This window comes from Coturnix japonica, chromosome 2, assembly GCF_054131305.1.
Source record: "Coturnix japonica strain WE chromosome 2, WE-NBRP24, whole genome shotgun sequence".
Classification (NCBI taxonomy): domain Eukaryota; kingdom Metazoa; phylum Chordata; class Aves; order Galliformes; family Phasianidae; genus Coturnix; species Coturnix japonica.
In genome coordinates, this window is record NC_140664.1 from 76308979 (window position 1) to 76331703 (window position 22725).

A 22725-nucleotide genomic window follows, 5' to 3' on the forward strand; every position below is an offset into this window, starting at 1 on the left:
AGCAGCTGGCTCTTCGCAGGAGTCTGCTGGAACCAAAGGAGAGAAATAACCCATCACACTACAACACCAGATATCACAGAGCTCCCACTGTCTTGATCTCTTCAAAGATGGATGCTCTTTCTGTGAGACCCCAGTTCTACTACTCAACATGCCCTTTGCTACATGAAATGTATATATGTATGCACTAATCAGGCATGGAAAGGGATGCTGGTTAGAAAACTTGTAGCATGGAGGAAAATATTATTTTTCCTGCTGGAAGCTTTTATAGGGGTTGGTAGAGCAGGCCATTTCTACTGTGAAAAGGTGCACGTCTACTGAGCCCTCTGAGATCATCTTGGTATCCCTGCCAGTGCCAACTAGTAGCAATTCAGAGCTCAACTTGTTATTGAAGATGAATCCATTACAGCTAGAAGCTACCTGCCAATCTAAACCTTAGTAAAAACTGGCAGAAACTGAGTTCAGAAAGCAGCATTCAAGAAAATACTCAGAAACCAAGGCTCAAATGGATATACGCAGAAGATATCTCCCAGTGGCCCATTTTGAAACTGATTAGAAATTAAAACCTATGCACTTAAATCAGGGTGGGGGGAAATATTTTGAGAGTGCAGTTTGATCTAAACATTGCTCTTACTTGTGGTTTGGCAAAAGGCTCTGAAGTGCAGTTAAATCAAAAAGGCATAGAAAACCTGTAACTGCCGTGTCTCTACTGATTAAAAAACAAAAAAACAAACAAAAAAACCCACATGCATCATTCAGTACACAGTTGCCACATACTTTCCTACCCTTAATTAATAGCTAGCTGTCAATCTATGTTGAAGAGCAGTTACCTGGCATTACCATAATAATGCTTCAAAGCTTCATATTAAGTATGAATATCTTCCTAGGCAAGCCCATAGGGGGAAAAAAAAAAAGCACCCTTTTGCTCTAGAGATGCAAAAATGAACTTCCCTGAGATGATAGAGTGAAACCATACAGGAGTGATTATCACAGATAGCCTTGACTTCTCTTTACTGTAATTAAGAGAGAGAGAGATCAGCAAATCTTGGTCTGCATAAGAAAGGTTTCTCATCTGTATTTAGACTAGCTGTGGTAGAGAGGAACCTAAGTTTGAACTGAGACCTCTTGCCATTACCATAACCCAAACATTTCTGCCACATTCTAGGAGAAGCTTATGCTTCTTGAGACAGTTCACGTACAGCCACTTTGATGCTTAGTCATTTTCAGAATGCACTCCTTTCATGTGTCCCTGCTGTAAGCAAACACTGCGATGGAAAATGTGCCTATATCACAAGTTTTGAGAGACTGTACTACATGTACAAGCACAAAAGCCTCAGAAATCTTTCAAGTTGTGTCATTTTGATACTGAATATGGGAACTGGGGCCAGCATTAAAAGCACCATTTTGCAAGCAAGATTAGAAAGAGGTGGCTGAAGGAAGACAGAATGAACCTCTCAGAAATACAGTTGTATCCTGAAAGTGTGAGAAATGGTGAGAAATAAAAGCATTGAAACCCTTTGAAAAACAGATCAGTTGCTTAGTTGGAAGGGAAACATAATTTAGTGGTATCTTAAAACCATAGCATCTGCCAAGGCCTTTGCAAGAGAATGGAGAAACTCAGGCCCACAGGGCAGTTAAAAAGCAGAAGGGAACAGGTGTTTCACAGGAGAATGTCCAATAAAAAACAAAGAGTAAGTATCAGTCATGTCCTCTCTCCTTTCAGCATATCTGGGACAACATCAGAGGAATCCCAGAATTGAGACCTTAGGAACAACTGTCAGAAAAGCTACTGACACCAGTCCTCATGATCTAAAAACCCCTTATGCCAACTTCCCATTGACTAAGCCTTCCACATCTCAGTTAGCTTTTCACTGACCAGAAACTGAATGTTGCAGGAATGTAGCTGTACAAGTCCTTAGTATTATGAGACAGATTACACAGATCTCTGGCACATGTGACTATACAGACAGGAGTCATTAGGAAATGAGGCTAAAAAAAAAAAAAAAAAAAAAAAGAAAAAAGAAAAAAGAAAACAAAAAAAAAGGTGTCCACAAGAGGAAAAAGAAGTAAGGTAAAGATAAATACATTATTCCTGACTCCTTCCCTCATGTGAGGTGGAGACAAAAATCCTGAATTATTTAATGCCTGAATATATTCCTGGAACCATCTTCCAGTTGCCCACCCTGGAAAGGTTTGTTGCTTTTGTGAATATCTATCAACTTTCCTTTCTCTGAACACAAGTATTGCATGAACAAAGGATGCACAGGAGTGAGATCCATGAACATCTTCCCCCCTCTGACATACAGCTGGTAAGATTACCTACATGAGAGCAACAGCACCTACTCATTATTCCCAGGCATTGCTGCAAGCACCTATTGAAGGCAGGGAAGCTCCTTATTCAAGCACTGGACTGTTGGTGGGCAGGGCAGAGTGTATATCTGCATGCAATGTTGTTTACTCTGATACAAGTGGATTGCTTCACATAAGCTTTTTGACTGAAACAAGATGAGATAATGGGAAATCTGTCTGCTGGAAGCCAGCTCTGTTTTAATTTGAATGCATGTGTGTATTTAAGCTTTCGCAAGCTTTCCTATTGGCTCTGAACAAGAGAGGAGTTAAATCAATGAAGATGCCTCCAGAGCTCAGAGGGGTATTTGTGAGCTTGCACAGTGAAGGGAAAAAAGCAAACAACAGGTTTGGATGTCATGAGCTTCTTTCAAAGCAGTTAGTTTTACATTTGTGTTTCCATCATATTCTGAAAGAGGGTTTTAGTGATGCAGAAGAATGGGGAAGAGAAAGAAAGGAAGGAAAACAAAGTAAATCTTATTTGCTCACCTTGAGTTTCCCACTGGCATATCAAAAAAGGTTCTATATCAACTTAGTTAGAAAAGTATTTAGATGTTGCTGTGAATCTGTCTAAAACATCATGTACAAGTGGCATGTGTTTACATGCATGGATGAACACATAAACAAACACACTTGTGTCACATATGAGTGGGATTTTCTGCCTTCTCTGAGAACAGCACTTCTCAGTAAGAGCATTCACTTCTTAACTGCTTTCCCAGTACTGTATCTAAACTAATAAAAAAAGCTTAAGCGGGAAACCAGAATCTAGGTTCAGTTCTCTTCAGAACCTGAATAAATAATTTACTGACTTTGGGCCTTCCATTGGATATGTCATAGGCACAAACATGTCAGTATCAACTGTTCCAAACTGCAGGTGGACCAAAACAATATTAACACAGCTGTGATGAATGAAGTTCTTCAGTTACTAAAAAAAAAAAAAAAGAACAAAATAAGTCAGTATTCTCAGTATTGCAACAGTGCTTTTCATTAAATGTTTGCACAAAGTATAGCAACCATGACAAAATAATTTGTGGTTTATGCATGTATATAGCTGCATTAGACAGTACACCCCACTTAAATAGTGCACTTGGTTGCAATCATTGTTAGTAACCCCATGTTAAGAAGTGTGGGCAGACACCTCATTAATGTGTGCACAGATTGCCAGGATATTATGTTGTCTCCCTGCTGCAAAAATATAAAATACAGTAGCAAGATTGAGTGGGATGATGAAGTCATCTGGCAGCTCTCCACTGGATGATACACTGAGGAGCAAATGACATAGCATATTCACACCACCCACTGGATGCACCACTAGACTGGAATTCAGGTGCAGACAGCTGTAATGCTCAGATATTCCAGTGATCTCCATTGCCCAAGTGTGGACAAGTCAGAATCCAAACCTAAGCTGCTGTACCTTTGCAGGAGGGAATGCTATCACTGTCTTTCTTAACTTGAAGTCTAAGAGAAGAAGAGTACTTGCAGAGTTTCCTAACTTGGTGTTACACAACGTTTCCCACTGTAAATACTTCATTCCTGTTCAACAATAAATTGCCTAAACTTCAGCTAACAGAGCTGAAATTTCCATGGCAGGATGTGCTTCCCATTATCTTTTCCTTTGGAAATGATACCAGTAAATCAGCTCCCAGTCTTGGGAAACGGCAATTCCCACTTCACTAAAAAATCCTGTATAGTCTACTGAAACACAAAGTTTTCTTTGCTTCTTAGGTCCCAATCTATTGATGTGGAAATGATAAATACCCTAATAATTGCAGCATTCACGTATTACCAAGGTACTAAGCAGACAGATGCAAGAGCTCTCACTTTTAGAGTTAGGTAATCTAAACATGGATTAACAGCTATCACTGCTCAAGGCAATCAACAAAACGCAATGAGTATAGAAAGAATCCTAAAAATCATTTACAGTTGCAGAGGTGGAGAGTCAACCTTAAGCAACAACAATAGAACACAAACAAAAAACTCAAACAGAACCAGTTGCAATTGAGAAGAAAGAACAGGCTAATAGGACAAATTTTCAATATCCAGTTACAAAGCCTTTTTATTAAGGAGAAGTTATAAATTAAAGTGAGCACAAATTTCTCAACTAGGGTTTTCCTTTGTAGCTGATCTTTATAAATGCCTTTATCAGTTTGTGGAGGACATCTTGAAACCCAATATTCTTTAGCAAAAAGATTATTTTAGATATCTGTAGTTTGAGAACAAGCTATATTTATTTTAGAAGCTACTACATTTTTCCTCTCCCAGTACTATCTTCTCTTCTGCTTCCCCAGTTTCTAAGCGAAATATTCATTTTTGCACCTTTTCTGCAGCCACTTTTCAAACTAATTCTTTCCTGGATGATCCCCTCCCCATCATACACATTACACAAATACATCTATTTTGCCAGTCCTTTCACAAGGAGATGCTGAGCCCTGCAGTTTTGGAGTGGAATGTTGACGCCCACATGGGTGGGTGCAGAATTAGCCAAAACAAGTCCCTGCATTCCTTTGGATGTCAGCCCCTTTCTGCTGTCTCTTTCCTAATATCTTAGTAATAAGTAAAATCTCTTTACCAAATCAGCCTTTTCCAGTCTTTCATAGTGGGGAAGGTAAAAAATATAAAAAAATAATTAAAAAAAAAATAAAGCACAAAACAAAAGTCTTCCCTAAACAGGTGCCCAGGCATATTTATAGCAAAGTATTATGCTAGTTAGACAATTACAGTTTTTCAGTTGCCCAATTTAAATTCCTATAGGTACCTAATAAACCATCAAATGAAGAAGAATTACTAGTAAATAGCAATTACCTTGAAAGTACAGTGCATTAAATATTAAAGTGGCACTTCATTAGTTATGCTGGCAAGGAGGTCAGTTTGAATCAAATGGCTATTTTAAATTAGTGGTCCTATTGCAGACATGGGGTGTAATTTTTATTACCAAATACCCAACCAAGCCAGTGACCTTAAAAGCATTACTCAAGAAATGGTTCAGAATTAATTAGAATACCATGCATAGGGAAAACAAAGTACAGTGTTGAGCATCTCTGAATTCTTTCCAGGAAGGTGTTTTAATAATGACAGTAGTTTACTCCATTTAAAGGTCTATATCCTCAAGTCAAAACATAGGCATTTATGAAACCAGTAAAATACAAGAGTGGATAAATAAGCCCATCGTTTTTTCTCCAACTGCAGTGAAATATTTTCTTAAGAAAATCCAGAGCAACTACAGCTTTACAACTCTATCTGTAGTATAGGAATGTTTCTTTTAGGATCCTATACAGATACATTCACTTTACATGTTCCTTTTCATCTCTTCCATTCTATTTTCATCTCAATTTCTATCTGACATTTCCTTAAAGTATTCCTTTTTAAACAGTCCCGTCCAATGTATACCGTGATGGCAGCAACTTCAGTCACTGGCTTCTCTGATTCTTAAATTCTGCCCACTTTAAGTACAGATTTTATTTTATTTTATTTTATGCCGTAACTGGGGAGAATTTTCCAGCTACTTACTACACACAAAAGAAAGAACAAGATACCACGAGTCACAACAAGGGAAACCAAGAAAATTATCATGACTACACTGAAGTTCAACATAACAGTTCATTCCCTCTGAGGTAGAATGACCATACACAGAACTCGAAGAAAGATTCAGAATGAAAGCTGAATTTGGACAGAAAAAAATATAAGTTCCAACTTTTGTGTCCAAAGATAGAGCCCATTAATTTCAAGGTAGTACACCTGGTATAGGTATAGAGAAGATCCACAGTCTTGTCAATAACTTTGAGTTCCAAAACTGTTAGGGATATGATGAAAGATATGATGAAGGTACCGAAATTGGAACCTGGAAAGAATGAATTTGCTTGAGATGCAGGAACCCAGAATCTGCTCCTTTCTTCCTGAGCTTTACATCAAGCAATAATTTATGTGAACAACCCAAGAAATGGGGACTTAAATCCAGCATCCATCCCCCTTGCCTGAGTTTCTTAACCACAAGTTATGAATAAAGTTCATTACATGCCCTCTATTGCTCTTCTGAATTATTGCCTTACTAGCTAAATAGTTTTTGCAGGAGCAGTGGAAGGTGTTCCCATACTTCCTTTCTTGATGGAAACAGCAGTAAAAACATGTCAAATAAGATTGACAATGAATTCGGACCTGTCAGATTTTGGATGAGATACAGCCACCAAGGTGTTATATAACATGTGAGAATATAGATCTTTTGACCAAATATTCAAAGAGAGAAACAAATCCTGTTCAGCACTTTGGGACCAAAGCTGTGGATATCCATCAGAGGGAGAGACTTCAGGTCTTTGGACCTACCTAGCTCTTCACAATATCAGGTGAGTGCAGAGTGTCATGTCTGACTGGAATAGTATTGAGTCTAATGTCCAAGTCCAAGTTCAAGTGATAAGATTTCAGATACATTTCTGTGGTCAGTATTTTGGTTTGGTTTGGCAGTTGAATCTGCTGACTGTTCTGGATCCCATTGTGAACTTTCTAACTGTCCCTAATTTTTATACACGGGGTCTAAAGCACTAGGCATGAATGGCCTGGATTACAGTCAAGGTGGTTAAATGCAGACAGTGGCAGAACTTAGTTCTTTCCCAGAATCCCAACATATGCATCTGATCCTGCACTATTCTGAGATCTTTGCCAGAGATCTGAATGACTGTGGGATCAAACTCACTCTGGCCTCGATGGAACTCTGAATTTGCACACAAATTGACAAAGAACTAAGTGAAGACTTATGACTAAGTATGTAATATTAATTTTCTTTGCACTCTTGTCCACTGAAAACTATCTAGTGAAAACAGATGCTATGCCTAAAACAGCAAACCATGGATTGCATCTGAGCATCTCAGCCTTGTCATTGTCCCATCCAGGAGTGATATCCATCACCCAACACCAAATTGGTTCCTTCAAAGTAAAAGAAATTTGACTCCTATGCTAGATAGTCAGAAGGTGGATCCCAATACTTTATTCAAGTGCATTTATCACTCAGCTTTCTCTTATCCTGAAAACATTATAGCTCAAAGCCAACTAATGCTCATTTGAGAAGGATCCAACATGCTCACCCAGAGACTGTGATCACAAGTAAGGCCTTCATACTAAACAGCCGACAGTAAAAAAGTAATACTGCTCAGTTGTATAAGTACTCTGATCACCTGGGGAAGAGGGAAAAAAGAAGCAATTATTTTGGATCAACTGTGGACTTAGCAATCTAATTTAATCAATCATGCAGAAAAATCATCTGCAAAGTAGAACTGTAGGAAACAAGACCCTTGCAATCGAATAAGTTCATTTGTTCATTTCAGCTGAGTAGTGATTGAAATGCATATCTCATACAAATATTTGTCTGATATATTGATATACAAATATAATTTCAGCTACAGCACTATTTAGGTTAATAGCAATATTTGCTTTGAAAAGGTCTCCCTTGCTGAAGTGATAATTGATAATTAAAAGTGTATGATGAATTTTCATTAAGCTGTACAATATGTTTTCCATCAAATGCAAAGTTACTATCTTCCAACTATTATAACAGGACAAGACACAACAAGATTCCCAGTAGATCCAGAAATCCTTGTGCCATCACTGCTTTGTACTTCTTTAAGTGTGAATTTTCTCCCTATCTCCTGAAGGAATATGTTTCATGTAAACAGCACTGGATTCAAGAATGAAGGATTACATTTACAGACGGATGGATATACCTGTGGTAATCTCAACTTTGCACTGCCCAGGAGCACTCTCTTGTACAAAGCAGCTGATGTCTTATTCCATGTGTCTAGGGGAATACTCCCAAATTCTACAAGCCAACAACACATTGGATGACAACCACCATCACTTTTGCATCTAGCAACGACTATGCCACAAACTGTGAAACAAAACCAGGACAATTAAAAATACTCAATTATTAGTCAGTCCTCAAGAAGAGCTACCACAGGGCAAGAAAGAGCAGAAGTAATGGACAGAGGACTGGGATAACCTAAAGAGCTCAGAAGCCGCAAATATATATATATATATATATATGCACATGTAGATATATTTGTGTGTGTGTGTGTGTGTGTGTGTGTACACAACTCCTTTTCCAGAATTTAGCTGGGCAGTGAGTGAAGGCAAATAGAGGCATAGAGAAGAACTGGATTTGCCATTTCCAGAAGTGAGATTGGTACCAACAACCACACCCAGAGAGACAATGTTCTGTGGCTATTCCTCATCCCACTGTCCTCTCTGTTCTCTCTGTTCTTACTTCCTGGAGCACCCTCAAAAACCCAACCGATTCGATTTGTCACAGCCACATCAGTTTGTTGCCTACAAACTTCCTGTATCTTGTCACTGTTTCTTCGGACTGCCAACACACAGACATTGCAGCAATGAGAACAGGAAAAAAAAGCCTTTCATAAGCAAGACCATTCTCACTGAACAGCGATGGGTTTTGTGCTAGTGTTGTACTGCTGAGATGACAAAGTAGTCTGCACTTCCAGAATAAATTTCCCTCTATTACTCCAATGTCTGAGACCAAGGAGGAAAAATAGAGTAGGAAGAGAAAGAAAAAAAGGAGTGCCAGCAGAGATCAGTCCCAAAGATACTGAAAGAGCATAGTTGTCTGTGCTATGTATTTATGCACTGAGCGCATGGGATTAGAAAGCGCCTCGTAAAAGTATGATCCTCATAAACATAAAGGGACCAAAATGAGGTAAGATAGCTGAGTAATTATGGAGTCAATAGGCCTGTCTCATACTACTGAAATACAAGGAGTTGCTCTACATGGCAAAAATCAAGCAGGTGCTTAAATACTTCCTCTCATACTCTGCAGTTATTAGCTTGCAAGAAGAATAGTATCCCTTTCTTCACTGAAAGACCCCCAAAAGAAGTGAAGAAGTGTATATTATAATGAAGGCACAAAAATGCATTTACCATTTTCTAATAAAAACAAGAATTGCCACATTTATAAAACCAGACAAATACGTATTTTCTTCAGGATTTATCTTTAGAATCCAGAGAGAAATTTGTCACCACTTGAGAAGATTTCTATTTCATCAATGGCACTACCACCCACCTAAGTCTGTTCATGTGTTGATGTGAAAGAGTATCATGCCTCCCTGCAACATGCACTTCAGAATTAAATACCTTGCATTGCAGACACATTAGGAGTGCTTTATCATGCTCAGCTGATGTATATAGTAGCTCATTATGATTGGGTAACTCAGCCATTAAGCTCTACAATAAGCCCACGCTGTATACTAAAAAGGGAGCCATGCATAGGCTATGGAGGTGTTGAGTAAAAGAGGTTATACTGTGCTCTACATAATTAAATTTGCTTTCTATCTTTCTAGTATTTTTAGTGAAGCTGCAAGCTGAGCAGGCCGAGTAATTACATGCCCAGTGTAATTTTGTCAAGCTTCTTCCAACTCGAGAGTCCTAGTGTGTTCAGAATGTTTGTGCTCCTTTCCAAACAAACAATTGAATATGCCTTAGTCTAAGCACAGAGGGAAAATACAGATTCTTCTCACAGCTAAGGCTTCTGGTTATTCTGGACCAGCATTAGGCATTGCAACAGAATCAGCAGCCTCTATCTCTGACATTAGCAGCTGACTGCTTTTCCACTCTGAGTCAGTATGGAAGAAGCAGGTTTTGGACAAGAACACAGGAAAAATAAAAGCCTAACCTTGTAAAGAGAAAGGATTGGAAAGGTAAAAGTAGATAGGAGAGGGAGAAAGAGCAAATGGGTGAAACAAAAGGATACTGGTACTATCTGGGGAGAAAAAAAATAAGTTGTAAACCAGGAAAGAAAATGGCCTGATTGCAATCAAGACAGCTGAGACAGGGAATAAGCTCTGTCCAAACACAAGGGAAGGGGAGAATTCACAGCCAGCTGGTCAGAGGCCAGAATGAGAAATCAGGCAGTGGAGAAGAAAGGGAGGAGGTCTGGGATACCAGTCCAACACAAAGGAAGAGAAGAATTAAGGTGGGTTCCAGGGATGAAGACCAGGATATGGGATTGCCTAGGCTTTGTCTCCTGGGAGTATCATTATAACATCACGTAGCATTTTATATTCTTGATTTTACTTCAAGATACAAGCAAAACTTTTGCCATAACTTTGCAAAGTCAAGGATTATGATTTTAAAGCAATATTAAATAGCATCTTGATACAGTCTGTATTTAGATGCGACTACACACTACTCTTTATTCGCTACTTGTGTGGACACATGCCTTTTCTTTTTCATGGCTGCAGTGTAAGTCTTCCCAGCATGTGTCTTTAATTCATAAATATTAGGTAGAGTTGTTTCTTTCCCCACTGATTACGGTGCAATTAAATGTATTTATTCAAATGAAGTTCTTAATATTCACTACCAGTGTCATTCAGAGCTCTAGGCTGCAGCTCAGACTCGTGTACATCTGCTACCTAAAATTTATCCAACATTTTTTTAATGCAATCCCACTCTGTTTAAAGATTGATCATGCATCACAAGAAGCAAATCTAATATAACCTTTTCATATTGAATGATACATTTAAGGACTCAGGCAGAGATCTTGGAACACTTCAAAGATGTGCAAGAAAGAAGAGCAGGTGCTCATCTCAGGATAGCAAAGCTATTTTTGTGCTTTCTGCAGTTTGTGATGAGTACTTACACAGCTGTATTTTTTTCTGAAACAAATACAGGCAGGGATAAGCAGAGAATCTTTCAAGTTTTATTGTTATAGTTCTAACCAATCCAAATGCAAACAAGCTGCACTGGGAAGAAAAGACATGAGCATGCTAGGAAGCAGTGCATGAAGTCTAATAGCGGTTGTGTGACATAGCATTATATAAGAAAAAAATGGTACTCTATTATACTCTCAATGACAAACCCAACCATACACATTAGCAAGTGGGTAATTCAGGCAAACAGGACCAACTTTTAGACTTTGACATTTAACTGGCTTTAGCCAACACTGAGAGGAAATCTTGGTCACAATCACAAATCCTATGGATGCTGACTAAGTGAGACAGCTGGCGAAGCTTTGGTTGAATTTATCATCAAATTATATCTTTTATAGGGATTGAGCAAGTAAACTGAAAGTCTGCTTGTCAGCCATTTGTATGGTGTTTCTGTCACTCAAAGGACTGTAGCAAATTAAGAAGGTTGTACTTATTCTACGCTCATGAGAAAACATTTTTTCCTGGGGCACAAAGCACCTTAGAATGTATGTCACTCCAAGCTCCTCCCCAGCAGCCTCTGTATAGGTTTTGTTCAGGTATCTAATTCCAAAAGGATGAAAGTGGGATTTGCCTTGAGGAGGAACCAGGAAGACAAAAATTCCCTTTACAAAATTATTTAGGATGTAGACATGCATTTATAATATCCAGGGAGAGAAAAGAATGGAAAAGAAATTCCCCTGGGGATGATTACCCAGAGCATGGACTGGATGCAGTGAAAAAACTGCTATACATCAGTGACAGCATTCTAACTATGGATGAATAGTCTGTTAAAAAATAGCAGTTCTCCACTTCTTGGGAGGTTGAAGAACCTACATCCTTGTTTATGTTGGGGATCAGCCCTGATTTCAGCAACTGATAATTATCAATTTGTTTGCTCCCATGTGACCTCTACTATAAACAGGTAAAATCCCTGGGGAGCTTCCAAGCTGAGTTTCTTTGAATATACCCCAAGGAGGCAAAGGGATGAGTCCCTCCATTTCTGCAGAAACATCTCTAGCATCCCACACAGTAAGAACAAATACAGGAGACACAGCATTGCTTCAGCAACTCAGTCCAACCCAGGACTAATAACAGACAGTAAAAGGATTCTTGGTGACATAGATAGGGTAGAAACTGCTTACGTTCATTTAACCTAATGGGTGAAGCAAATGCCAGCCACTGTGATGACTCTCAAAGAATGCTAATTGTCATCTCAAGCTACTGGAAGAAACAGAACTTCAGGAATTTTCTTCACAATCCTTTCAGACAGCTTCAAATCAATTTTCCCTGTACCTCAGCAAATGCTCTGTTTACAAGGACACTAGGGCCTTAAATGATGTAAGAGTAGTTAAGAAAAGGTACTTCTAGACAAGTAACCTCTCTTGGATGATGTTCAACAGTACACGGTGAAGGCAAACTCATGGTGATACAGTTGGAGGTCTTTCATTGCTGCTCTAATCCAGGTAATGTGACCGAGCAAGCACAGCTATGTCTCATCGGGTGAAATGCCTGAAGCACAACAGGCAAATGTGTTTCACCGTCAAATTCCAGGAAAGCGTTGTGCAAATACTTTGCGTGGGAAGGCTTTCGTTACAGGACCCATGTGACTGAGTACAGTAAGAATGTCCCAAGTCTCTCTCTGGTGTAACTGCATCATACCCAGTGGGGTATGTAATGGCTTTCAAACTCAAAGATTTTTCATGAAGAGATCATCAATGCATCGATAACGAGAAAGAGATGAGGAGAGGATCATTTTTAAAACTGGAATGGTGTTATTTGTTACTAAATCTGTGCTCTGGACAGTTCAGGCCTGAGTCAGCTATTGTGTCTGTACGCCTCCCATCACTGTAACCTCACTGGGATTAGTAAACAACTCCTCAAGTAAAGTAAGATCTATTACAAATGTGACCAACAACTTATTTCATGTAAATCAACATGAAGTCATTCTAAAGTACAAGGGGTACAACTGCCAATGACTTTTGGAAAATGACATTTCAAAGCAGCACATAGGTTTTACACCCTTTCCTTCCCATCATATTAATGGATTCTCTACTTCTAGATGATGTTGCTTCTGAATACTACAATTAGCTTTGCTACTGACAGAGTCAACTTTCCTTAGCGGGGAGGGAGATGCCCATATATTTCTATATATTTCTGTATTTCATAATACTCTTGTGAACAAATACTCGCAGGTGATCAGTCAGGGTAGGTGTTCTGCATCTATTTGTTCCATGTCAAAGAACAAAAATGAACATGTTCCAACTACCAACAATCAACATTGTTCATATAAATCTTCTCATTTGACTTTTCCAATTGAAAACACCATTGAAGAAATTGTTAAACACTACTAATAGTTCCAAGATGTCCTTGGCTTCAGCCCATCCTGGAGCTCTTGCCACAGGACAGTCAGAATTCATTTATCAGGCTCTTGTTGAATCTGGATGAGACGCTGGCACCAGACGAACAACAGGGAAATAATACAAACATTGAAACAAAATAGAAATAACTCTTCCCAAAAGCCTTTCAAACATAATCTAGTGAAAAAGAACTAAGTAAAAAATTAACAGTAACTCATTCATACATTCCCCTAAGGAAACACAGAGCACAGATTTTTATTTTTTTTTTACGGGGATAGCGAGGGTGCACTTTTCTAGGCATGTCATGTGACCACACACACATACTAATTGGAGCCACTCTGTCCAGTTTGGAACTTGACTGAATTTCCTTACTCTATAGATTCTAAATCAAAGGAAAAATGTCGAAAGAAGTAAAGTATTTCTCTGACTCCTGCAACATTTGCTGTAACAATAATCAGGAAGTTTACTCCAAGGAACTGAAGGTTTTATGGCTCTTCTAGACTTATCTGGCAGTAAAGTCTCAGCTCACCTACCTCCAACTGGAGAGCTACTTAGCAATGCTGCATCACCTGACACAGGATTCTGTCTTATACGTCAGTGAGAGATGAAGTTTCACTGACTCAAGAGAACACCTGAGCCTTAATGGCACCTCAGAGCTCCTAGTATATAGCTAAACTGAGGCATGAATTATAGTTCTCTCTCTTTGGTATGTTATCCCAACCACATTCAGTAAACAAAGAGCAGTACATCTTGAAATCTCTAGCCCTGTGCCAAATGCAGTCCCAAAGGCCTATTAGACTTGGGTTAATAAATTGGTCAAGTGCAATATGATGTTTAACTATAATTTCACATTAAGCTAACATCTGCAGATCTACCGGCCATGTTGATGGTAAACACAAACTTCTTAACAGAGATACTAATGATTAATTCTTTATTCCCACTAAATTAACAAAGATCCCTAACGTGGTTGAATAACACATGCATTAGGCTGGTACACCAGATTTGCTGCAGGGGTAAGATGAAGGACTCTAATTATCCTAATTTAGTCCAGATTGTTTGAATATCTTGGCTTTACAGAGTAAAGAAGCCCAAGGGAGTTCAGTCCCAAATCCCACATCTAAATTCTTTGGACTTATTTTTAAATATGTAGTTCATGAACCTTGGAGCAAATGTCCTACAAGTCTTTTGAGACACCTGTCTGAGTGTCTTAGAGCTTAGTTCCTAGCTGTTTTGTGGATTCTCAGCATACCTAAACAAAAATGCCTGTCCTAATAAGGAAAATGTTTACAGCATAGTCAACAATGATTCAGTAGGTTGACATTCACTCTATTGTTTTTGCAGTCCTCACAGAATTGGGTAAAGAGTTAGGGAACTAGTAGGCATAAGGTCAATTACCTGTTTTACAAGCGACACAACTGAACGAGCTGAGTTTCCTGCATTCATGTGTCTTACATCCTCCAGTTACAACCACTTTCCTTTGTAATCACAGTACTCCTCCATCCTCTTCCGTACACTCATGAGATGGCCTGCGCAAGCAATTGTGCATGCTGCAGCTCATTTGGAGCTACGTGTATTGACTGGTTAGATGGCTGTTAGGTAAGAGATTGATCATTAATGCATGCTTTTCACCTTAATAGGAAGGAGTAGGGCATTCTAATAGGAGCACATTAGTAAGGTCCCTCTTCTCCAGCCAGCTGTTGACAGTCATTAAAAATGCAGGCAATTAATATCTTTGGTTTTTATACCATGACACTATCGTTTATCTAATTTGATAGAGATATTCAAAACTTACACAGAAAGGAATAAAGACTTGTCTTTGGTTGTAAAACTTTGATTCCTAAGATCTAGGCACTGTGTAAGTTGAAGAAATATTGTGGCATGGACAGACAGATGTCTTCACAAAGCAAAGTCAAACTGCTATTCAAAAAAAGTCCATTTTCTTGTTCTTGAAGTTAATTTGGTAAGATGCCCTAGAGTTGTTAATTACCATCAGTGAAAATGATCAAATAATTCTCACTTTTAAGTCTCCAAGTTAATTCATTGTCATTTGAATCACTACCACAGAGCCCACAGAAGAATAAATAGATAAATAAATAAAAGGAAATAAAAAGGCTTCTTGTTGCCAACCTCTTGTTGCCAGCCCCTTGCCAACTGTTACACCTCCTCAGGGAAAAAAAATAAATGCATTTTTACTGGTGGAGCATCGTGCACAGCAGAGTCTACATGACCCAGAAAGTAAAAAAGAATACCTAGTCTGCAAAGATTTAGTTGGGGAAGTATTTTTTTCCCTAAAAATCTGAAAGGATCCTATAAAAGATCTCCTTCTGATCAGAAACTCCAGAGCTTAAGTTTCTTTAAAAGAAATCTGTAAATACCTGGATATAGTGTCCCCTATTGAAAGCATCAAAAGAAAAGATGACCAACTAGAATTCTAGCAATTCATCAGTCACCAGAAGAAAGATGCTTTGAGATTTCAAGTTACCCAAATATTGTTTTGGTTTTTTGTCTTGTTTGTTTGTTTGTTTGTTTGTTTGTTTTTGTTTTGATACAATACCTAGCATATGATCCAGAGCCCTATTTGTCATTCCTAGGTACTTTTGTACTACATACATAGCAAAGGCTTCGTAAGGGGAAGTCACAGAGTGGCTTCACACTAAAACAGCAAAGCATACAACCATCTCCATCAGAACAAGAGGTTCTCCTTCAGCTTTCCAAAGTAAGGGTATTTGTATACATAACAAGTATCCCTGGCAATAAATGTTTCCTGCACCTGCCCCTAAAGCCCATAACCTTACGTTAGACCATAACCTTAGCTGTAGAGGCTGAAATAAACCTAGCATGTTTTCAAGCTTCTTGTTCACTGCAGCTTGGAGATTTTATCCACCTGTATTACCCCCTAATACACACTAAAGCAGCATTATCTAAATGTTCTCCATTGGTCTGAAGGGATTAAATTACATGTGCCAGCAACCAGATGCAGGTACCACTTTAAGAAAAGGCAGTACAAGGATGGTTTTCACTCTCTGCTGTAGAATATGGATAAGAGAAGGGAAAGACTTTTATTTTCATTGCTGTTAATAACTCTGTGGCTCACTATGGACTGGATCAACTCCCAGTACAGAGTTAAATCACATAAATAGCTGATAAAGTCACAACTACTCCAGCAGCTGAGTATGAGAGGAGTGATTCTCTTTTTTCTCTGTATCTCCCAAGTTGCATCACACAAATGCAATATACAGCTACACAGGAATCATTTTTTCAACATCCAGTTTTACATTCTTTTTCACAGGGCCACAAGGTGACAAAGCCAGAAAAGAAAGCACTGCTTAATTCATTTAATCCCTAGTAAAGGCACCAAGCAGAAAATTCTGATTGAGCCCTTGTAATAAACAACTCGAGGATAAGATTCATTCAGAGTCATAGCTAAAATACTCAAAATATTACCTTCTGAGGGCTTATTTACACCAGTCTTTCAAGGTGCTCATTAAAGCCATCGTGAAGGTATATGCTATTGATGGATTTAGGAAAGGGAAGAATCATTTGGCAGATCAAACTTTCAGGGAGAATTTAAGTTGCTTCTCTAAGGGTGGAAAACAATCTTTAAATAAGTTTGGGAATGGCTATTCTTCATTCTTGCCACCATGAATATGACAGTTATGACATCTATTCTCCCCTTTATACACTGCAGGGCTTGAATCAGCATTCTCTACACATTCAGTGACCAGTCAGAAGAGAAGAACACCGGACAATATGCTGGCAGAGTTAAAAGTAGCAGGAGAAGTGTGGAGAACTGAATCAGTAGGACTTCATCTGTCTACGAACTACAGTGCCTTAAATTTAGCTTGAGGCAGGATACCAGCCTTGAAATCTTAATCATCTGTGTTGACGTGGCAGATCTAGCATTGCTAGAGAAAACAAAAAGCAGGGCAGAGCCCCTTGAGGCATAATGGGAACTTTCAGTAACAGCAAATCCACTCTCATCCAAAGGAGAGTTTCTGTGCCACACAAAGCTCTCACCTTCCCCAGCAGTAGCTGTGGCCATTCAGCTATGGACCTTAGAAGACAAGAACACTATGTGTTGTGTAACTGTTGAAATGTCATTATACCATACAGCTGATGACAGAATTAATGTTTTATTATAGGGCTAGAAAACCAATACAAACTTTCTGTTATGAGCAAAGTAAAAATCAGACTGGAACTTTTCCCAGAGTACGGGATGAACAAGAGGAGACTGAAGCATAGTTGTCACCACCTTCAAATACAGATGATTTAATTAAAATAAAAAAAGAACATATCTGATTTGACTGTCTTTTCTTCCTTACCCTAAAGTCAGCATATTGGAAAGCGAGTACAATTTATCTTAAAGAAGAAGCACATAAATCCAGGTGAATCCAGGGGAGGGGCTGGAGAGGTTTGGTAATGAACTCTTCTTGCACAAGTTGGAGCCTAGTTCCTCCTTACATTCTCACTTCTTTTTATTGCGTTAGGATTGAAATGAATCTTCAACTAGGTGTAAATATCATTTATTTCCTCACTGAGGCTCCTCCATACTGCCACAGTAATGCAAAGCGGATTTACTGTAGGTCTCCACCAGGAAAACAAGAGCAGTAAGGCTGGGATCAGTTCTAGCAGCAATACAGTTGCACCAGCATTGGGGCATCTCATGCCTGCAGAATGTATTCCACTCTCAAATAGTGAAAGATATCCCAGGAGAAGCACTTTCATCTCTGGACAGATCTGTCCACCCTGTGTATACCATGTATCCCGCAGAGGGCAACCTCAAAGCCATCTTCAAAACTATCTTCATGACCATACAAGCAGCAAAGCCGTACACAGAGGTGCTGACACAGCTGAAACATGTAGGTCTGAGCATGCCTGGACACATAAGGGAGGTTAGCGGACTGTTGAGCATGTTAGACAGGCTGTCCACAAACCAGTCCTGTGGACAGGAGATGAGTTGGAGTAGATACGTGCTGCAACAGTTAAGTTGGTGCAGAGGCAAACAGAGGCAAAACTGTGCAAATCCATTAGGGCTAGACAACACACACAATACAAATTTTAACTGCAAATAAGTCTGCAAATGACCTTGAATCATACTTTATGGGAAATACAATGAGCCTCTGCAGAGCACCTGTTTATTAACCTTATTTTTAGAGTCTCTGAAATCGCCAAGTCCCTCTTTGAACCCTCAGAGTCATGCCACACTGCACAAGATGATTCACACTGGCCCTAAGGAGCACAAAAGAGATGAACACTATTACAATAGATCTTTTGCATTTTCTCTTTAACATCCTTTTGGATCTGGCATAAGTCAGTTTTGTAACAGACAAGTTAATGGGCCCATGTAATGTGCACTGACTCTTCTTGTTTAAAACAAAACAAAACAAAACTTTATTTATTTACACAGTACCCAGTTGCTATATGAACTGACAGTCAAGACAAAAGCACTCAAAAAGTTAATGATTTTCCCCCTTTTTTGTGAAACATCTAAAAGAAAATCCCATCTGAATCTCAATTTCACAGCCTTGCTTTATTTAAAGAGTTCAGCTTCTTTTGTCTCTCATTTGTACCATACTTTGTGCGTCATTCTGGGTTGTTTCATTACCTATTGCACAATTACAAGTGTTCAAACATATAGAAGGCAAGAATGGCTTAGCTTGTTTCGGTTGCTTTACAATCAATACCTCTGCCTCAGGCACCAAAGAGCATATGAGAAAATGAGTTTTCTGTTTTTATAAACTCTATCTTCAAGCTCACTTTGATCCATTCTTCTACACAAATGAATAGGGTGGGGCCATTACTGAACAAGTAGAGACAACAACAGTGTTCTGTTAGACTGAATCTCAACAGAGGTGACCACACCAAAGGCCACCTTCTTAATGATCGTGCTTTTATTCCCCAATTCATTTGGAATCTTTATTCTCCCTTCCTGCATTGAACAAATGAAAGCTTTGTGATATCTTTTCCTTTTCATTTCATGGCACCAATGTTGTCTTGCTTTGATCTGCTCCAATTTGCAATGTTGTGAAGGTACTATCAGCTAAAATAGGAAAAACTGTGCTGTTTATCATTGCGGCAAGTGAACCTTATTTTGAGGAGAGAGCAGGGGATGTTTTTTTAGATAAAATGGTAATTCAGACCATATCCTTACCCAAAACAGGAGAGAAGCAGCATATTACAAAGCTGAAAAATTCTGCTAAAGAAGTTTCACCACACAAGGCTGTGGTTTACATACATGAAGATTTAGAAGCCCAAGGAAGAATTGCAGATGTTTTAAAAGTGGTACAACTTTTTTTTGTTGGTGGTATAACTCCATTTTAATCCAATGAATAGTTGTTACATCTCCAATGTGCCAACCATTTTGGAAAACCAACCTTTTTAATCAACTCTGGAGATTTGAAAAATCTCACCCTAAAATCAAAGATTATTTTGATCATAGTTTAGCTGAGATAAGAGATTACTAGCATATGTACAAAGAGTAAAACATCAAGGAAAACCATAAGGAGGTGGTTCAGAATTCCTTCACACCACAAGAGATCTCAAATACTGATCTCAACCTTTAAAACTAGCTCCCACTCTCAGCGTACAGAGCTCCCATATCCTCATCCTCCAGCAAAAGAAAGTTTAAATTCTAAAGGGCAGCAATAACACTAGCCCAGCTACAGCTAGCTGATAGAAATGCAGCTTTCTGTTCAACCTGTGCAAGTGCAGCTGAGTGCATTTCTGTCCATATTCTTCCACAGAGACACCTCCCACTGAACTTTAAGTTTGATCTTTTTCCCACTGATATCACGAAAAAATCTCCCTCTGATGTCAGTATGGCCAGGAGGGGTTGGCATGTGTAGGAATCCAGTGAATTGTGGGTGGTTTCTCTATCTTTTGTGTTTTGTGAGGTGTTTAGTAGGTATTTTTTGCTCTCTTGCCAGTTTCCAATTTCATTGGGGGTATGTTGCACTTTTTAAATGGAAAATAACTGTTGTGTTTGGTTGTATTTTGTGAAATGCCCAAAGGCTTTCGCATACAAAAGCATCCCATAAAATGCATTTGTGTTTATTATTATTAATAATAATGCCACTGGATTAAGAGCAGTCTAGACTCTACAGATGGCCCCAGCTAACTTGAGCCACCCAGATTGGACAGTTTTTTGCCTGTATGTCTAAAATACCAGGAGGTGGTAGTCTCTCCACTGTTAAAATTGAAATTTCTGGCTGACTATTCCTGGCAGCCCTGGACAATTGCCATCCTGGACAGTTGTCTGTATATTATCAGCATGCAGGTCATTTAAAGACTTATTTCTAATCCAAGATCACGATTAAATGAGCAGAAAGCTACCATTCAAATGATGTAAAGCAGATTCATTAGCTTGTTACTGTCTGGTACGCATTCACTAACTTATATCTACTACTACTTACATCCCCACACACAATATAATACTTCAGCCTTCAAAAGCACCTAATGGATTAAAAGAAGCTAACAGAATTGGCAGGCTCATTGTTGGTGAAGTTATGCTACACTTCAAATGCATTTGTTGATTATAGTTATCACATACTCATGCAAATACACACCCATGCTCCTGACAACGGAGCCTGGAAAAAGGGAGATTTGGTCTTCACTACAGGTACATACAAGGTAGTGTGGGTCCCTTCTTTTTTCTTCCTTTTTATGAGTATTTGGACAACTGCCAAATATTTGTACAAAGGTTTCATGAATTTTATCATGAATTACAGTTACTCAGAAAATTCCTGCCACAAATATCTCATTTGCTATTCATTATGATTCTGGAGAAAAGAAATAAAACAGATTCAGGCACCACGAGTACAGTAAAGATGATGTAATGGAGCAGGTAATGCAAAGAGCAATAGTTTGGGCAGGACCCTCATTAACAGCCTGTAGTCCAACAACTAGTACGGTTAGCTGATAGATGGAGGTCTGCAACAGGGTGGCTTAGGAGTGTTTTGGTAAGGGAAGATGACTCTATTCTTTACTGTCTCATCTGAAATTGCATCTGATTTGGAATTTTAGCCAGAGAACACTTTAGATGGGGAGCCACAGTCCCTCCCTCCAGCTGAACTCTTGGAGTCACAGCTACACCAGTACCACAGGAGAGGTACTTATCGCTGGCTACGGGACAAGAGTGAATCTGTGAACAGTAGGATTCCTCTCAGACAGCTTCAGACAACTGCACTTCCAGAGCATGATTCATCTGACCTATTTAAAAGTTTGCTTTAGCATGAAATAAATCCCATTGTAGATATGGTTCTGTCTCTCCAGTGACTAAAAGGAGAGGCTAGAGAAATTTATTTAAGTGGGGAAGTCTGTGCTAAAATTTGACATGTGGTCGGCTGGATCCCAGACGGAGCTTCTGAGCTACAACTTCCTTGTGCCATTTCAATACCTGAGAAATGGGTACTTGTATACAACCAAAATGTCTTTTCCCCAATTTTTTTTTTTTTTTTTTTTTTTTTTTTTTGCTATTCCTAAGGAACAGCACTCTCTGTGTCAGCAACAGAGCCCAAGGGAGAGGCATGAGGCTGCGTCAGGGGAGGGTCAGAGAGAGGTTAGGGAAAGGGTCTGCACCAGAGGGTGGCGGGCATGGAATGGGCAGCACAGGGCAGTGGGCACAGCCCCAAGTTCTAGAGTTCAAGGAGTGTTCGGACAGCACTCTCAGACATAGGATTTGGATTTTGGTTGGCCCTGTGTGGAACCAGGTGTTGGACTCTATGCTTCTGGCAGTTCCCTTCCAACTTGGGATATGCCAAATGTGTGGATTTAGACTTTGTTATTTTGTTCTACTATAACACTTAAACATAATAGCTAGGCAATCCCCTTCTCAAGTGTCATTGTCTTCACTTTGGCCACTTGATTTCAGATGTTTAAAAGAAGTAACATCTTAACACAGTCAAGTGGCTAGAGCAGCAGCTGAATTCATAGTCACAGGTCAGTAAAAGTTTGAATGGACTCTGAGCTGAAAACTACTACACCTACTGAAATGGTAGATTTACCCTGATGAAGCTGTCCATCTAGTACCTCACCCAGTGTCCACATTTGCTCTTTACACTGCTTCACGTGGCTCAAATATTATGGTACAAGTACATTTAAGGCATAATTGTTCTAATGATCAGATACAGGACAAGAATATAGATCCAAGAAGGACCACAATTCCTAAATTTGAATAAACTCTAAGACTGTGGGTCTGTAAGCCCTGCTTCAGCTGCTACTTAATGCCTGTATTCTATGGGTGCTTCTGCCTGTGAACTTAAAGCTGTCAGGAGACCTAAAGCTCTGCCTTTCCGTGGTTGCACCTCAGCCTCAATAGGGCTGAGTATCTCCTACTTGAACCCAAT